Source organism: Syngnathus acus, chromosome 21 (genome assembly GCF_901709675.1).
Source record: "Syngnathus acus chromosome 21, fSynAcu1.2, whole genome shotgun sequence".
In the NCBI taxonomy this organism is placed as follows: domain Eukaryota; kingdom Metazoa; phylum Chordata; class Actinopteri; order Syngnathiformes; family Syngnathidae; genus Syngnathus; species Syngnathus acus.
In genome coordinates this window covers 13,525,746-13,545,092 of record NC_051105.1, presented here as the reverse complement: position 1 = coordinate 13,545,092, position 19,347 = coordinate 13,525,746, and the positions used below count along the sequence as shown (strand labels likewise).

Here is a 19,347-nt window from a genome sequence, read left to right as displayed (position 1 = left end):
AATACAACAGGAAGGCCCTGCAGCGCATAGTGAACACAGCTGGTAGGATTATTGGTGCTTCACTCCCCTCCCTGAAGGACATTTACACCTCCCATCTCACCCGCAAGGCGACCACGATTGTGAGTGATGTGAGTCACCCCGCTCACACTTTGTTTGATCTACTGCCCTCTGGGAAGAGGTACAGAAGCCTGCGCTCCCGCACCACCAAACTCACCAATAGCTTCATACTCCAGGCTGTTAGGATCCTGAACTCTCTCCCCCCTCCACCCTCAGCTGCATAACGTCCTGGCCTTTTGGGCCACGATGGCTGCCTTGCACTACTCCACTTGCACTACTCCTCCCGTACTTTTGCGCTATTATACTGACTGTCTGCTGTATGTACAATTGCTCCATTTTAACCATGTTGCTCTTATTTATTCATTGCTCTTATTTATTCATTGTATGTGCCTTCTGATTTTTTCTTTTTGGATTGTTTACTTGAGTGTTTTGTTTGTCTGTGGACCAATTGGGTGTAATATGTCTTGTCACCGTGGGATAGTAGGAAACGCATTTTCAATCTCTTTGTCTGTCTTGACATGTGAAGAAATTGACAATAAAGCAGACTTTGACTTTGATATGATGCAACCGTGGATTTCAGAAAACAGATGGGATGGATTGCAAACGTGATCATATTTTATATTTTGAAAGCTAATTTAACATTTTGATTTCAGTAGGTCTATTTTTTGCTTTGATAATATAACAAAATTATTTATGACTTCAATTGTGTAAACGAATGTCAGATTTGTCTGCGAGCCAGACGCAGTCACCAAAAGAGCCATATCTGGCTCGCGAGCCATAGGTCCCGACCCCTGATTTAAAGCATGTATTATTTTTACCTGTGTTAGGGTTTACAGATTATCTTCATCGTATGATTATGTTGGAATGTAACCTGTAATAATTTACCTAGCTTGTCCTGTCTTAACAAAAGTAGTAGACCAAAGTGCTAAGATCTTTTGAACTGATTGACTAGCTGCAGAGGAAGCAATCAAAGTTGCTTTGTTTACACAACGTCGTAAAAGACCCCCTGCTATGCTTTTATCAGCAGGCCAGGGGCTTCAACCCCATCCTGTCCCCACTCTCAACCCCACTCTGTTTCTCTCAATAGAAATGCTCCTGCATGAGGCCAGAGTCAGATCTCATTCGATCATCGCTGTACACACAGCTAACGAATGGACTCTCCACCTGCAGGTGTCTAAAAAGACTTACTTGTCTCCCGTGTGGTTCTTGCAAAATAAGTTAGAGTGAGCACCACCCTAACAACCTGGTTTTGAACAAGTTGATTTTTCGGCTCTCATGTCATTTGCACCATACTTCCAGAGAACCACCCATTTTTGCCACAAGGTGTTAATTTTGAGTTCCAGGGACAGAACCATTCTCTAATTTGGGTACTAAATTGGAAAAGATGTGGAAATTCTGCTTTTGAGTGTGGCAACACACAGTGGTGAGGTATGGTAAGAAACATAAATAACACATCTTTTTCTGGCATGTGACACTTAAGCGGAAGCTACATGGGTGCCGGCAGTGGCCACCTTTCTCCTCATGACCATGGCAGTAACTCTTGTGGTGATTGCAGTTGTTTATCGAAGAAGGATTTCCCATTTTCTTTGTCCAAAAGACAAACTACCTGAGGTATGTATGTTTTTTTAACCATTTGTATGTTGTTTTAACCCCAACTTTAACACAACCTGTTAATTCTGTCAAGAACCTGTTGGCAGCCCCCAGCTTACCTCTCTCCTGGGCCACGCACAACCATGACCAACTTGAGGAGATATACAATTCAATCAACGTCATTGCAAAGAAAAGGTCTGTGGAAGAATTGTGAGCCATCTTCTGCAGAAAGCTTGTTACTGAGACAAGACAAAAAAAACTACCTCTAGAAGCAAACGAAAACCAGATTAACTGTAACTGTGAGAGGTATGAAGACCTGTTTTTCAAGACACCAATTTAGCAATGAAACCCAATAACAAAAGCACCATTCTTTTCGTTCCATGGGTTTATCTGCCTGTCTGTTCTGTGTAAAACTTCCTGGCAACAGAATTTGATTCAAGCTGACTGAAACCGTACAAAAAAATATGAACTATTCCTTAAAATAAAAGTTCAAAATTTCATAAATGTTTGGTTGTTGCCAGATAAAGGATATTGCCCAATATGCTAAGTTTGTAATTTATTTGATGATGTATTTATTTTAAAGGTGCCACAATAAATTGACAATTAATGGATTATCAACCTAATAAGTATTTTGTATTTTTAGACATTTGAAATTGTCCAACTGCTCGGAATTTGAACTTCTCAACAGTATCAGGTTTCTGAAATCCTCAATTAAAGCGGACTGATTTACTGTGTTGAATCAAATGTGCAACAATTTTTTCTCTTTTCTCACATTACGGACCAAACCAGTAACTAGATCATAATTTGTTTGTGTACTCTTATTTTTGAATCAAGAGTTGGACATTTACATTTTATTTTTTTCATCGTTTATCGATTACTTGACAAATTAATCAATTATCATTAGTTGCAGAGCTAACCTATGCATCCATTTTCTATTTTGCTTGTTTTCGTAAAATTGGTTGCATAAAATTTCTATTTTGCTTGTTTTCATGAAGTTTGCATAAAATTTTTATTTAGCTTGTTTTCATAAAATTGCTCACGTGTGTGTGTGTGTCTGTGTGTGTGCGTGTGTGCGCGTGTGCGCGCGCGTATATGTATATACGCACACACAGTGGCGTCTCGGTTCTCGAACAAATCGGTATTCGAACAAAAAATTCGAGATTTTTTTGCTTCAGATGTCGGACGAAATTCGGTTGTCGAACCTCGCGAGATGAGCCGACAGGACCCGCATGCCAACTGACTCCGTTCGTTATTACGTTCTCGTTACTGTGAGGATTGCATCAACTCTAATCATGCCTCCAAAGGAAGCAAGTGGGAGCAGTAAAGCCATCCTAAAACACAAAGACGCTCCGAAAGAAATGCGACAGTGAGCGCCTGGCGCGCTGCGGTTGCACGATCGGACCAAATTAAGCTCCCTGCGCACTGAGGTCCACTTACATTTTGGAAAGTCCATTAGGACTTTAAAAATATTTTCTAAATTTTAGCGACCGCTCTGTCACAATAATGCGACCAGCGCGGTGCAGTTGCGCAGTCGGCGGCGCGCTACAGTTGCGCGTTCGGCGGTGTGCTGCAGTTGCGCGATCGGACAAAAATGCGCAAGTGCAAAAATGCTTAATAAAGGTGTTTTATTTTAGTCTTAGAACGGATTAAATTTTTTTCCATTATTTGTAATGGGAAAAATAGATTCGGAATTCGACCGATTCACTTCTCGAACCGCCTTTTGGAACGGATTGTGGTCGAAAACCGAGGTTTGACTGTATATTCAAGATGGCGGCGCGTCCACACGCAGCAACCTCTCTCTGTCCCGCCCGTACGGTGTTTTGTTCGTTTAATGAATGTTTGTCCGACAGTTTTATGTGTTCGTCTCGTCGTACTAAGTCGTGCTACAAGTACAGCGGGCAGGTTCTGCTCGACATCGGCGAAAGTGAGTTTTGTGGCGTTCTGGACTTTGATGCGGAGACATTAAAGGAGCTCGGACTGCTCCGTCCTGAAACGTCGCCGGACTCCCCTGCTATTGCTCCCCCGGATGGAAAGCGTCGGAAGCGGTGTGCGAGGAGGCAGAAGAGGGGCAAGCGCGGAGGCGTCCGGGCCAGGCTGGCGGCCAACCCAACTCGCCCGGCCGTGCCTTCCATTCTTCTGGCGAATGTTCGATCGCTGGACAACAAGATGGATTACATTCGCCTGCTGAGATCTACGAACCGGACAGTGCGTAACTACTGTGTGCTCGTGTTCACTGAGACTTGGTTGACTGTCAACATTCCGGACTCTGCTGTGCATCTGGAGTGGCTAGCGTGCTATCGGGCGGACCGTGCCATTGTAAGAGGGGGAAAATCGCGAGGAGGTGGAATATGCGTCTACATCCGTGACGAATGGTGCCGGGACTCTGTAGTGGTATGCAAGCAATGCTCGCCACTGGCGGAGTTTGTGATCATTAAGTGCCGTCCTTTTTACTTGCCGAGGGAATTTACTGCGATTCTGCTAGTCGCGGTATACATCCCGCCTTCCAACATCGAAGGCGACAGGATCGCAGCTCTTAGTGAACTGTACCAGGCTGTCAGTGAACAACAGACAGCGCACCCTGACGGTTTCACCATCTTAGCTGGGGACTTTAATCATGCTAACCTGAAGTCTGTTTTTCCGAGGCTTCACCAGCATGTTAATTTCCCAACACGTGGTGACAGCTTCCTGGACCTGGTCTACTCTACACATAAAGGAGCTTTCAAAGCCGCCCCCCTCCCCCATCTTGGACTTTCTGACCATCTCACTGTTATGCTTTTGCCCGCATACAGACAAATGGTGAAAGCATCCAGGCCGGTTCGCAAGCGGGTACGGGTGTGGCCTGAGGGTGCCTCTGATGTGCTTCGTGACTGCTTTGGCACTACTGACTGGGACATGTTTAAGCGGGCGGCCACTTGCAACGATCGGACAGACATAGAGGAGTATACTGACTCTGTTTCCTCTTACATCACGAAGTGCATTGATGATGTGACTCACTCGAAATCCATCGTCACTCGAGCTAACTGGAAGCCATGGCTGACAGGGGCTGTCCTCAGGCTGCTGAGGGCCAGGGACAAAGCCTTCAGAGCGGGGGATGAGGCTGGCTTGAGGACAGCGAGGGTCAACCTGTCCCGGGGCATCAAGGAAGCGAAAAGGGCGTTCTCTTGCAAGATTACCGCCCACTTCAAGGACAGCAGGGACGCGCGGAGCCTTTGGCAAGGCATTCAGACCATCACGTACTACAAGCCTGCGCCGCAGAGCTATGAGGGCGACGTCCGTCTGCTCAACGATCTTAACCGCTTCTTTGCTCGCTTCGACGCTCAGAACAGCACTTGCCCGCTGAAGACCACTCCCCCTCCACACGAGCAGCCCCTGTGCCTATCTGCCGACAGCGTGAGGAGGGCGCTTGCCGCTATCAACACCCGTAAGGCGGCGAGCCCTGACAACATCCCAGGTCGGGCGCTGAAGGACTGCGCTGGGGAGCTGACTGGTGTCTTCACGGACATCTTTAACATTTCCCTGCAGCAGGCCATCGTCTCTTCGTGTTTCAAGGCTGCCACCATCGTGCCTGTGCCGAAGAAACCTGCTCCGTCCTGCTTCAATGACTACCGCCCCGTGGCACTGACGCCCATCATCATGAAGTGCTTTGAGCGGCTTGTCATGGAGCACATCAGATCCATTCTCCCCCCCACTATAGACCCCTTCCAGTTTGCGTACCGAGCCAAGCGGTCCTCTGAGGATGCCATCTGCTCTGCCCTCCACTCGGCCCTCACCCACCTGGAGAGAAGGGATTCGTATGTGAGATTGCTGTTTGTGGACTTCAGTTCTGCCTTCAACACCATTGTGCCACAACGCCTCATCTGCAAACTCGACAAGCTGGGCCTCAGTACCTACCTCTGCAACTGGCTACTGGACTTCCTCTGTCAGAGGCCTCAGGTGGTACGTGTTGGCGACAAAATCTCCGCCAGCATCACGCTGAGCACGGGGGCCCCCGAAGGCTGCGTGCTCAGTCCGCTGCTCTTCACCCTGCTGACGCATGACTGCACTGCAACCTACAGCGACAACCGCATAGTGAAGTTTGCTGACGACACGACTCTGGTGGGTCTCATCACCAAGGGCGACGAGACTCAGTACAGGTTGGAGGTTGACCTTCTGACCGCGTGGTGCAGGGACAACAACCTCCTGCTGAACGTCAACAAGACCAAGGAAATTGTTGTTGACTTCCGGAAGGGTCACACCCAACACCTGCCGCTGACCATCGACGGTGCTGTGGTGGAGAGAGTGAGCAGCACCAGATTCCTGGGGGTGCACATCAGTGAGGACCTCTCCTGGTCCGTCAACACCGCATCACTGGCAAAGAAAGGTCAGCGCCGCCTGTACTTCCTGCGGAAACTCAGGCGAGCAAGTGCTCCTCCGGCCGTCATGACTACATTCTACCGTGGCACCATTGAGAGCGTCCTCTCCAGTTGTATCGCTGTCTGGGGTGGTAGCTGCACTGAATACAACATGAAGGCCCTGCAGCGCATAGTGAACACGGCTGGTAAGATTATTGGTGCTTCACTCCCCTCCCTGAAGGACATTTACACCTCCCATCTCACCCGCAAGGCGACCACGATTGTGAGTGATGTGAGTCACCCACTCACTCTTTGTTCAAACTTCTGCCCTCTGGGAAGAGGTACAGGAGCCTGCGCTCCCGCACCACCAGACTCACCAACAGCTTCATTCTCCGGGCTGTTAGGATCCTGAACTCTCTCCCCCCTTCTGCGTAGCGTCCTGTACTTTTGCGCTATATTCTGACTGTCTGCTGTATGCACACTTGCTCCATTTTTGCTCCTCTTATTTATTGTGTTATTTGTTTATTTATTATTTATTCGTCACTTTTATTTATTCATTGTTTGTGCCTTCTTGTTTTTATTTTTTTTGTGTTGTTTACTTGTATGTATATTGTGTACTGTCTTGTCACCGTGGGATAGTGGGAACGTTATTTCGATCTCTTTGTGTGTCTTGGCATGTGAAGAAAGGCAGAGTTTGACTTTAATATATATATATATATATATATATATATACGTATATATTTATAGATAGATAGATATAGATATACATAGATATAGATATATATAGATATAGATGTGTATGTATATATATACATATATATATACTATATATGTGTGTATATATATATATATGTGTATATACTGTATTTTTCGCACCAGAAGGCGCACCCTCATTGAATTTTTTTATTTTAGAAATTATTTCATATATAGGGCGCACCGGATTAAAAGGCGCATAAAATAGAAGCTATACTGCAACAAACTGAGGTTGACTAGGGTTGCGGTATGCATCCACTAGCCAATAACCAATGAGCCATCTGTAAGCAATCGCGTTTCTCAAACTATCTCCTGTTAAATGATCGGATCTGACTAAAGTTTGATCTAACACATTGATACTGCTTACTTATGTTTCCCTTCCATATCGATCCGTAAATTTACTCGAAACATTAACGGCGCAGCCTATTTTGAGATGAAATAGCCTCGTGCGTATAGCAGCTATCATTATAGCATTAGCCACCTGCAAACTCCCATGAGCCTCAGCTCGCAGACTCCCATGAGCCTCAGCAAAGTGTCGTGGCAGCCCCTGTAAACAATCGCGTTTCTCAAATTAACTCCTATAAAATGATCGGCACTGACTAAAGTTCGATCGAACACATTGGTACTGCTTACTTATGTTTCCCTTCTATATCGATCCGTAAATTTACTCGAAACATTAACGGAGCACCCTATTTTGAGATGAAATAGCCTCGTTCGTATAGTAGCTATCATTATATTATTAGCCACCCGCAAACTCCCATGAGCCTCAGCTCGCAGACTCCCATGAGCCTCAGCAAAGTGCGGTGGCAGCCCCCTGTAAACAATCACGTTTCTCAAACACTCTCCCATAAAAGTGATCGGAACCGACTAAAGACTGATTTAACACATTGGTGCTGCTTATTTATGATACCGTTGGTTATTGATCAGTAAACGTACTTGAAAACATTAACGGAACAGTCTATTTTGAAATGAAATAGTCTCGCGGGTACAACAGCTATTTAGTGACAGAGCCGTCGCTGAAATTTAGAAAATAGTTTTGAAGTCCTGATGTAATTTCCAAAATTTAAGTGGATCTCAGTGTGCAGGTAGCTTAATTTGGTGCGATCGCGCAACCGCAGCGCGCCGGGCGCTCACTGTCGCATTGCTTTAAGAGCGTCTTTGTGTTTTAGGATGGCTTTACTGCTCCCACTTGCTTTCTTTGGAGGCATGATTAGGTACACTACTCAAAACAATTAAAGGAACACTTTGAAAACACATCAGATTTCAATGGTGACAACAAAAATGTTGGATATCTAGACTGATATGGACAGTTTAATGTCTCAGGAACAAAAGGATGCCACATCTTTTGATGGAAATAAAAGTTGTCAGCCTACAGAGGGCTCAGTATATAGACACCCCAAAAATCAAAGTGAAAAAATGATGTGGCAGACTCGTCCATTTTGCCCAAATTCAATTTCTGCAACTCAAAATTATTTTCAGGAATTTGTGTGGCCCCCACGCGCTTGTATGCATGCTTGACAACATCGCAGCATGCTCCTAATGAGACGACAGATGGTGTCTTGTGGGATGTCCTCCCAGATCTGCCTAAGGGCATCAGTGAGCTCCTGTAAAGTCTGAGGAGCAACCTGGCGGCGTCTGATGGACTGAAACATTATGTCCCAGAGGTGTTCTATTGGGTTTAGATCAGGTGATCGTGAGGGCCATTTAATTGTGTCAATTCCTTCATCCTCCAGACACTGTCTGCATACTCCTGCCACATGAGGCCGGGCATTGTCGTGGATCAGGAGGAACCCGGGACCTACTGCACCAGCGTAGGGTCTGACTATGGGTGCAAGGATTTCCTCCCGATACCTAATGGCAGTCAGACTGCCGTTCTCTAGCCTGTAGTGGTCTGTTCATCCCTCCATGGAAATGCCTCCCCAGACCATCATTGACCCACCACCGAACCAGTCATGCTGAATGACAGCATGCATAGCGCTCTCCTTGGCTTCTCCAGACCAATGTTCCCTCTAAACTGCGCGCGTGCGCAATCGCGCACTGCCCGCACATTCTCAGCGCACAAGAAAATCTATCCAGCGCATAAACATCAACATAACGTATTAATTAATATTCGATTATAATATATTATTATAATATATTATATCAATTATAATATTACCGTTTTTTCCATGTATAATGCGCCCCCATGTATAATACGCACCCTAAAAATGGCATGTCGATGCTGGAAAAAAGCCTGTACCCATGTATAATATGCACCCAAATTTTGACTCCTACTTAAGTCCGTAAACGTAAAATTATTTCAGAAAAAAGATCATCTTTGGGAACAACCGGATGTTATTCTGCCGGTCAGTATCACTGCGCATGCGCTAGCAAACTCGATCGCGGAGAAATGTTTCGGATTTGTGTAGGGTACCTTGTGACAGCAAACGAGCAGGTGATCGAGCAAGCGTCTGATACGAGAGCATTGTGTTCGTATGGAGCGTGTTTGAAGTGAACAGCAGAGAGGAAAGGAACAAGGCAAAGTGTTGTGAAATAAAATATTACCTGTAATACGCATTTTGTTATTTGCTGATTGTATTAAACTATCGCATTCATTGTCAGTCAAGAAGAGAAGAGGACTATTATCCCTTCTTTGGCGAAATGACCAGAGCACAGTACAAACACACTATTTATATTTATTTATTCAACCCACATTCTGTCACAACATGACAAGAAGAGAACAATACATAAATCAATACTCTAACATCTATTGAACGAATCGTCAGAGTCTGAATCTGACTCTTTGAAGAGGTTTTGCAAAGCTTGCAGCTGATTCTGATCATCAGCGTACATCTCCTCATCCAGTACGCAATCCTCATCTTCCTCCTCCTCCTCTACTTCCATAGCACGCGATGCAACCAGATCCTCCCACAGAATGTCATCTTCGGTGCCATCCATTTTGTTTGTGAGGCAGCACTTTTTGAATCCCTTGATGATGATGTTGGTATCAAGCTCTTCCCTGTCTTGCGCAATCCAAGTGGCTATGGCCAGGAGGTCCACCTTCTTTAAATTACCTCCTGCTGTGAACTGGTGATGCCCACTCGCATCCACTCAGTCCATCGCCGCCGCATGGATGTCTTGAAAGGTATGTTGCAGGAGACGCCCAGCACCTGCAACTGCGATGTCATACCACCGGGAATTATCACGAGATCCGTTCTGTTTTCTTTCAAGATGTCCTTGATGACTGGCATCCTGTGGCAGCGGAAGGCATCCAACACAAGCATTCTTCTTTTGATGGATGGATTTGCGCACCAGACAGTCTTCAGCCAGTCTTTAGTCAGTGCCTCGTCCATCCATCCTTTGCTCTGGCACCTGACAATCACACCAGAAGGCCACACTATGTTCTTAGGGAGGGTTTTTCTTTTGAATATTATATAGGGCCGCATTTTCTTCCCATCCCCATATGCCCCTAGCATAACCGTGAACCTGTTCTTTTCGTTCCCAGACGATTTAATTGTTAGTGTCTGTTCCTTTGAAGGCCATGGTGCGATTTGCCGGTAAATCAAACGTGAGTGGAGTCTGATCAGCATTAGCAATATCCTTTACCTCGTAGTCATAATCCTTTCTTAATCCAATCACGTACCGTTTTTTTCCATGTATAATGCGCCCCCATGTATAATACGCACCCTAAAAATGGCATGTCAATGCTGGAAAAAAGCCTGTACCCATGTAAAATACGCACCCAAATTTTGACTTTTTTTTTTTTTTAAGTCCCAATGATCGTCACACACGCATCTGGGTGTGGTGAAATTTGTCCTCTGCATTTGACCCATCCCCGTGTGATTTTGATCCATCCCCTGGGGGAGAGGGGAGCAGTGAGCAGCAGCGGCGCCACGCTCGGGAATCATTTAGTGATCTAACCCCCCAATTCCAACCCTTAATGCTGAGTGCCAAGCAGGGAGGCAATGGGTCCCATTTTTATAGTCTTTGGTATGGTCTTAACTAGGCTGGATGTATTTTTTTGTTGGCGTTGATTTCTCCGACTGCCCATAAAGGCACCACCGCGATCAGTTAGGTTAAAATGAAAAGAGAGGAAAGTGACGTGCGGACATGTGAAAAAGGCGGCTCTGTATGGGAGAGAAGTTGAAGAGGAATAAAAACACCCTTGGAAACCAAAACTTGATCTATATTGTAGCGTTAAGAAAGTACAAGGAAAGACGTGGGTTTGGTAAACGGCTCTTTATTTAATAAAACAAGAGTTCAACGAGCCAACAACTACTGAACTGTAACGATAAAAACATATACAAGTTGCTACACGAAATAAAATATATCAAATAAGTATAACATAAATAGTTCACGGCCACAAGCACCGGCGTCGACTTCCAGGCGTGTGGCGGTGTGGACTTCCATCTCCGGAGGTGGCACTTCCAGCCGCGGAGGTGGCTGGGACCTCCGTAGAGTAGGACCGGGCGTGCGTAAGAGCAGTGTCCGACCCCCATCCACCGTCCCCGGACAGCCAGCTGCCGAGCGCCGGCCCCCAACTTCCAGCCACGGAGGTGGAAGAGAGCTCCGTAGAATAGGACCGGGCGTGCGTAAAAGCCATGTCCGAGCCCCATCCACCGTCCCCGGACAGCCACCTGGCCGAGCGCCGGCCCCCGACTTCGATCCACGGAGGTGAACTAGAGCTCCGTAGAGTAGGACCGGGTGTGCGTAAAAGCCATAATAGTTTTTCAAACCTTCTGTGTCACTCCAAATCATTAAATCCTTCAAACTCTTCATCCTCTGTGTCACTTATAAACAAAGCCACTAATGATGCCGGTAGTACGTGGGGCCCTTCGTCATCTTCGTCATCCCGTGATCGAATCCTTTGTCCTTTATGTAAACAACCGCCGCGCCGCGCCCCACCGCTGACGTCACTTGCAATTCAAATTACAGTAATCCCTTGCTACATCGCGGTTTGTTTATCGCGGTTTCCCTTTTTTTTTTTTTTGTAATTTTGAAAATTTGTGAAAAAATTCACATATAAGTCACTCCTCAGTATAAGTCGCCCCCCCACCCAAACTATGAAAAAAAACGCGATTTATAGTCTGAAAAATACGGTAAATGTTTTTATTATTTTATATATGTTTTGTGTTATTTGGGCCAAAAAATGCAATTTCTATACAGACACCATGTCATTTGTGTCATGACACAAATGACCCCCCTCCCCTAACCCCTCCACCCCAGCCAAAAAATGACAGCGCCCCCCCCTCCAAAAAAGGCGTCCTCTTTTTCAGAAACCAAATCAGGTCACCCTAGCGTAGACCTTCTTCCGCCACCTCGCAGATAAGGCTCCACAGCTGTGTAGTGATCTTTCTGGCATACATTAAATAGTTCAACTGCAGCCTCTTGGTGATTACTATTAGCATAGCGAGCATTAAAGATAAATAACTGGGCCATAATCTAACAAATGGTGCCGTGACCCGGATGTTTTGGATTAAAGAGAAAGAACTGGGACATAATCTAACAGTATCAACGTCTTTGTCCAGACTTGTTTCATAAATTGAATTTATTATAAAGCAACAACAACTCAAGTGTTTGATTTTCAGATAATTCTTCAATACTTTGTAACTACTTTAATTTAATTTTATTGTTTTCTCTCTATCGTTATTTGAAAAATATGTACCAATAACTTTTTTTTTTTGTGTGTAGATTGCATTTGTGAAATTTAGAATGTTGATGAATTAATATTACAGAACACTATACATTATCTTCAAACGCAACACTATTGCCATCTCTTGGTCAGTATGAGAAATGCTGTGAGCAATATATCCCGGGAATCCAAGACAGACCAGCTGTTTTTTTATTTGCTCTTCGTGGATTACAGTTCTGCTTTCAACATGGTCATCCCCCACAAACTCATCCATAAACTGTCCACGCTCGGTCTTCACCCCAACCTCTGTGACTGGCTCCTGGATTTCCTGACTGGCAGGCCTCAGTATGTCAGGATCGGAAATAGGACTTCAGCCAGCGTCATCACCAACATTGGTACCCCACAGGGATGCGTGCTCAGCCCCATCTTCGAAACCCTGTTCACCCACGACTGCGTTGCCTCCCACAAAGACAACATCATCCTGACGTTTGCAGACGACACCGCAGTGATTGGACGCATCACTGGCGGAGACGAGGCGGGCTACAGGAGGGAGGTCTAGTCTAGTGTCATGGTGTGAAGAAAACAACTCACCATCAACACGGACAAGACGAAGGAGATGACAGTGGACGTGAGGAAGAAAAGGGGACCTCACCAGCCACTTTTCATCCGACAGCTTGAAGTTGAGAGGGTGAGCAGCTTCAAATACCTGGGTGTCCATCTCAGTGACGACCTCACCTGGACACTCAACACCACACAGCTGGTCAAAAAGGCTCAACAGCGGCTGTATTTCCAGAGGAGGCTGAGGAAGTTTGGAATGTCCCCCAAGATCCTCAGCAACTTCTACAGCTGCTGCATCCAGAGCATCATGACCAGCTGCATCTCCGTGTGGTACGGCAGCTGTACCGCTGCGGACCGCAAGAGACTGCAGAGAGTGGTGAGGACGGCAGAGAAAATCACCCGGACTCCGCTGCCCCCCCTGCAGAGTATCCACCGTAGGGTCCACAGGAGAACAGCCTCCATCCATAAAGACCCCACCCACCCCCAACATGGACTGTTCACACTTCTCCCCTCAGGCCGGAGGTACAGAAGTGTAAAATGTAAAACCTCCCATTTCAAGAACTCTTTCTTCCCCACGGCCATTAGACTCTTAAACGGCTGACCAGATCACTACCTCAGTCACTGATCTGCACTTTATACTGTACATTGTTTACACTTACTTTGTTTTGCACTGCATTCTCCCGTTTAACGGTACATTCACTATAACTCTCACAACTGTTGCACAATGCCATTTTTGCACTCGCCTATATTGCACATCCCTCACCCTAGTAGTTGTATATATTGTGTATATATTGTGGTTTTTATATTTTGTGTTTTTACTTTTTTTTTAATCTTCTTTTAATCTTCCTTACCTTGTCTGGCATTTTAACGGACAGCGAAAGAATGTCATTGTACAAAGAAAAGTGCTTTCCTTTTGTACACATGACAATCTTGAATCTTGAATTTGTGTCTCGTGTTGGATCCTATTTCATTTTAGAAATAAAAGCTGAAAATCAACCTGTTCCGTATTAGTTCAAGGCAAATAATATTCACCTCTGTGCCGTTTTATCCTCAAAGTAGTAATCCCACTCCAGTCCACACGGTGGTAACGCACCAATGATAGCTCGTTTAAAGAGGGAGAAGACTTGTGCCGTTAAGTACCAACGAGAACGCAGTGGGATTTCCAAAATACAGCCGCCTTCAACTTTAAGAGAACAACCGAATAGATGGCATTCCTTAACGGCATGTTCCGTGACCATGTTTTCCTTCTGTTCTCTTCTTTTGTGTGGATCCATGCAATCAATAGTAAGTTTTTTTTGTTTATTAACGTGACGTTTGTGCGTCTGTATCGTGACTTAATGCTGGCACAAATCATGTTTGGCTTTGAAAACGAAACAGGATTTACGCTTTGGGCGTAAAATCCCATTCCCAATTTTTTTAGGGCTATATTTTTTTGTACATTTGACATAATTTCGAGTTATATTTATCACGCTAAACAACCCAGACACGCCGATATCCAAAAGCCCACTACAAGTGTCAAATGCGGGAAGCAATAACACGGAAGTAAATTCAATACGAGGTATGTTATAAAAGTCGCATGACTGAGCTAACAAAAGAAAGATGTGAAGGCTACTGTCGTTGGAATCAGAACTACCGTTAAAAATCCCCCCCCCCCTTCGAATTCCTTTTGCCTCGTGCACCCCCAAACCTTTTCACCAAACCGCTAGCAGTGGTGTGTAAGGATATTTTATATTAGTTACTTGAATTTGAAAGTAAAATCTTTACAATATTACTGTCTGCGTGGAGTAATAAATTACTTTTTCGATTTCAAGTTACTTGTAATGAGGAACTTTATCTACGGGTTATATTAATGTGGTGGTTAATCATTGCTTTCTATATATTCATAATACAATTAATACAATAACATTTTTAAACATTGGAACTGATATTTAATCCAGTAGATAAATAATCCCAGACGGAAAGACAATTTTATATTGCCAATATGTATTCTGATGCTGTATTTTTATATTGAAGTACATATTTGATCATTGGTATCACAAATAATAGTACCGTAATTTTCGGACTATAAATCGCGTTTTTTTTCATAGTTTGGGTGGAGGGGCGACTTATAATAAGGAGCGACTTATGTGTTTTTTTTCAAAAATGTTCCCCAAAAAAAAAAAAATGTAATTTGAATTTCAAGTGACGTCAGCAGCGCGACGCGGCGTGGCGCGGCGGTTGTTTACATAAAGGACAAAGATTGATCACGAGATGACGAAGGACCCCACGTACTACCGGCATCATTAGCGGCTTTGTTTCTAAGTGACACGGCGGACGAAGAGTTTGAAGGATTTAAGGATTTGGAGTGACACAGAAGGTTTGAAAAACTATTATGGCTTTTACGCACGCCCGGTCCTATTCTATGGAGCTCTCTTTCACCTCCGTGGATGGAAGTCTGGGGCCGGCGCTCGGCCGGGTGGCTGTCCGGGGACGGTGGATGGGGCTCGGTCATGGCTTTTACGCACGCCCGGTCCTAATCTATGGAGCTCTCTTCCACTTCCGTGGCTGGAAGTCCACGCCGCCACACGCCTGGAAGTTTGTTTTGTTAAATAAAGAGCCGTTTACCAAACCCACGTCTTTCCTTGAACTTTGTTAACGCTACAATGTAGTTATATAGTAGATCTGTGGAATAACGACGAGGCTGACGTCAGGGCGCACGCGCGGCGTTGTTGACAAAGGACGAGGAATTTGATCGATGGATTTAATGATTTAGAGTGCACAGATGGTTTGATAAAACTATTGGTTATATAATAGTTATTTGATATCTAATTTATATATTGTTATATGGGCCTGTGGAATATTTTGAAGTACAAGCGCCGTCAGCTGCGCGCACCCATTGTTGACAAAGGACGATCGATGGATTTAATGATTTGGAGTGACACAGATGGTTTGATAACATTATTGCTTATATAATAGTTATTTGATATATAATTTATATATCGTTATATGGGCCTGTGGAATATTTTGAAGTGCAAGCGCCGACAGCGGCGCGCACGCATTGTTGACAAAGGACGATCGATGGATTTAATGAATTGGAGTGACACAGATGGTTTTATTAACGTGTTATTTATGTAATAGTTTTTTGAATAACTCTGAATGTTACGTCAGGGCCGTTCTTAGCTCTTCGTTTGTGTTTATGTCACGTTAGCATACCTATCGTTTAGCCTGTTGTTGCTCGTTCATGACTGTTCTTGGTGTTGGATTTTGTCGAATAAATTGCCCCCAAAATGCGACTTATACTCCGGAGCGACTTATGTTTTTTTCACTTTTTTGGGCATTTTATGGCTGATGCGACTTGTACTCCGGAGCGATTTATAGTCCGAAAATTACGGTAATAGTGTCAGGATTGCTTCAGGATGAGGATCCAAATCAGGGAAGCAAGAGGTGTTAAAGTAAAGTAATATGTCCAAAGGAGCGGGTAATGTGAAACAAGGGAAACTCTGAGTTATCCGTTCCAGAAAGAGAGGTAAATTAAACTCTGGGTCAGTTACTGCGGTAACTTAATCTGTGAACATAACCTGCTCACTGGCAGGTTTACTATAAAAGACCCAGAGTTTCAATCTTTCTCCTCCCACACAAAGAAAGCACTTACCGTTTTTTTCCGTGTATAATACGCAAAATTTAACTAATTTATTGTCCTAAAATCTGGGGTGCGCATTATACATGGATACAAATTTTTTAAAAAATTAAAAAAAAAAGTTTTTTTTTTTTTTTTTTTTTTTTTTTTTAAGAAAATCATGGTACAACAAAACCAACAACAGGACTGACCGACAAAGACGTGGAACAAAAAGACAGGGTGACATTACCAAAGACAGGAACAGAAACCAAACAGACATCATGACAGTAACACATGCAATGATCCGACGGTGAGCGAGGGGCAGACAGGATTTAAATACAAAACACGTTACAAGAACAATAGTGTGTTTGTACTGTGCTCTGGTCATTTCGTCAAAGAAGGGATAATAGTCCTCTTCTCTTCTTGACTGACAATGAATGTGATAGTTTAATACAATCAGCAAATAACAAAATGCGTATTACAGGTAATATTTTATTTCACAACACTTTGCCTTGTTCCTTTCGTCTCTGCTGTTCACTTCAAACACGCTCCATACGAACGCAATGCTCTCGTATCAGACGCTTGCTCGATCACCTGCTCGTTTGCTGTCACAATGTACCCTACACCAGTGATCCCCAACCTTTTTTGCGCCACGGACCGGTTACGTGTCAAAAATATTTTCGCGGACCGGCCTTTATATAAATAAATAATAGATTTATATAACTAAATAATACATTTATATAAATAAATAATACATTTATAACAAATATATGAATACGATGAAATAAAATGATACGACTGGTGTTGGATTTGGTCCACAATTTAGGGAGCGCTATCTGCGCCTTACGGCAAAAGCCATTGCCAATCACCTGTTATCCAATTCACTCACTGCGTGCTCGTTTAATTTCTTCAGATTTAGGAAAATGCAAAGACACTGAAGCAGAAATTAGACTTACACAGGTTGGTTGAGTTCAATCATAATTCTTGTTAAGAAAGCTCTGTTTTCAGGAAAGTACAATACAGCGCTGGGCCCTTCAAGAGCAGAAAGTCTCCATTCAGAAAAGGCAACGTTCAAGGTTCTTTGGTGAGCTTATATTCAGTTGCCCAGGCCGGTGTGGGGCGAGTTTGATGGGTGATGAGTCGTTGGGGTGGGGCGAGTTCGCAGTAGAGTTTGATTCCATGGGAGTGGGTGCTGGTTCTGGACGATTCGGTGTGTGTGTGGGGGCTGTTGTCTTCCATCCCGTCTTTCGGCCTTGGTGATCATCTTTGGCCGAGTCCTTGGCTGTCTCCTTTTGGCACCAGCTGGTTTTTATCTCCGAGTGACCTTCCTGTAAACATTCTCCTCCATCCTTGCACATATACTGTCGTACCTCATTCTTTCACTTTTGTCATTTTGTACGAATTTATGTGAGCTTTTTGGCTGTAACATCATTAATCTATTACTGTTCCCTGACTATGCAAAGTTAGTTCTTTTGATACTCCATGTCTTTGCTCACATCATTATATTCTTAGTTTAATCATGCTTCCCACCATATCTATTCTTTGTTAGGCAAAACATTTCCCTCTGTGCAGAGCGTTCAGTAGTAATCGAAAAGCTGGCGTCCCGCATTAGGCGACATATGACGTTTAGTCAAAACACAAGATATAATCAAGTACTGAACGGTCAAGACGACTCTGGCCGTGTCCATGATTTAGAGAGAAAACATCAGGCATGCATTACACAGTTCCTTAAGGGTCATTAAGCTATTTAGGCAACATATCAAAAGACATTTATTTTGCAGTGCACAGAAATACATATTGAATCGTGAAGTTGTAGCAACCTCTGTTATTATCTTATATCAGCGTATCTGTTATTGTGGCTAGGCGGGTTTTGTGTCTTTTGACCCTATTCCTTCACTGGCATAAAAACAAGTATAAACGACATTAAAATAAAACTCACCATTACATTGAATTAGTGGGAGCACTGAGCTTGTTTCTCAGAAACGAGCCGGTCCCATCTAGGCTTAATCGGAGACAATGACACCCGAAGTGGTTAAGGTTTGTCTTTTAACGCAGGATGCTTGGTCTCCATGTGCCGAAGCAGTTTTGAGGGCTTCATTGCCTCGTTAGCTAGCCTGTCGCCACATATTATGCAGAGTGGGCTTGGCGCGTCATAGTCTTTTAAATGCAGCTTTCCTTTTCTTAGAAGTCGTAGCCTCTTCTTCTTCCGTCTCCTCATTGGGCTTTTTTCCCTTTCCGAAGAAGCTTTCCAAACATCTCTGTTTCTTGCTCATTTTTGCTTGCTTCGCGGGCTCAACTGAGGTGACATGTCACGTGACCGAGACGAGCGTCTTGACCTGAACCGACGGATGTAATTGGGAGAGAATCGCCAATTTTTTTACATTTTTCAAAATAAATACTTACTCATTTTTGCTAGCTTTGCGGGCTCGACTGGGGAAACACGTCACGTGACCGGGACGAGCGTCTTGACCTGAATTAATTGATCGTCGATTAAAACAATTTATTTTTTTTTTTCTGTGTGGCTTGGCGGCCCGGTACAAAGTGACCCACGGACCGGTACCGGTCCGCGGCCCGGTGGTTGGGGACCACTGCCCTACACAAATCCGAAACATTTGTTGCGGCTCCGAGTCACGACGAGGGGCAAGTTTTGGTTTCCAAGGGTGTTTTTATTCCTCTTCAACGTCTCTCCCATACAGAGCCGCCTTTTTCACATGTCCGCACGTCACTTTCCTCTCTTTTCATCTGATCGCGGTGGTGCCTTTACGGGCAGTCGGAGAAATCAACGCCAACAAAAAAAAATACATCCAGCCTAGTTAAGACCATACCAAAGACTATAAAAATGGGACCCATTG

The 19,347-nt window shown here is 44.4% G+C and overlaps 1 protein-coding gene and 1 long non-coding RNA gene across 3 annotated transcripts in view; one reads left to right on the top strand and one right to left on the bottom strand.

Moving 5' to 3' along the window:
• The window catches only part of LOC119139693 (interferon alpha/beta receptor 1b-like), a 198,996-nt gene that overhangs the window by 125,637 nt on the left and 54,012 nt on the right, over positions 1 to 19,347 (top strand). The window lies entirely within an intron of this gene.
• On the bottom strand, positions 726 to 1,432 carry LOC119139724. The gene is made up of 2 exons (XR_005101423.1): positions 1,301 to 1,432; positions 726 to 875 (listed from the first exon to the last, which is right to left on the bottom strand). It is a non-coding gene; the product is annotated as an uncharacterized LOC119139724 (long non-coding RNA).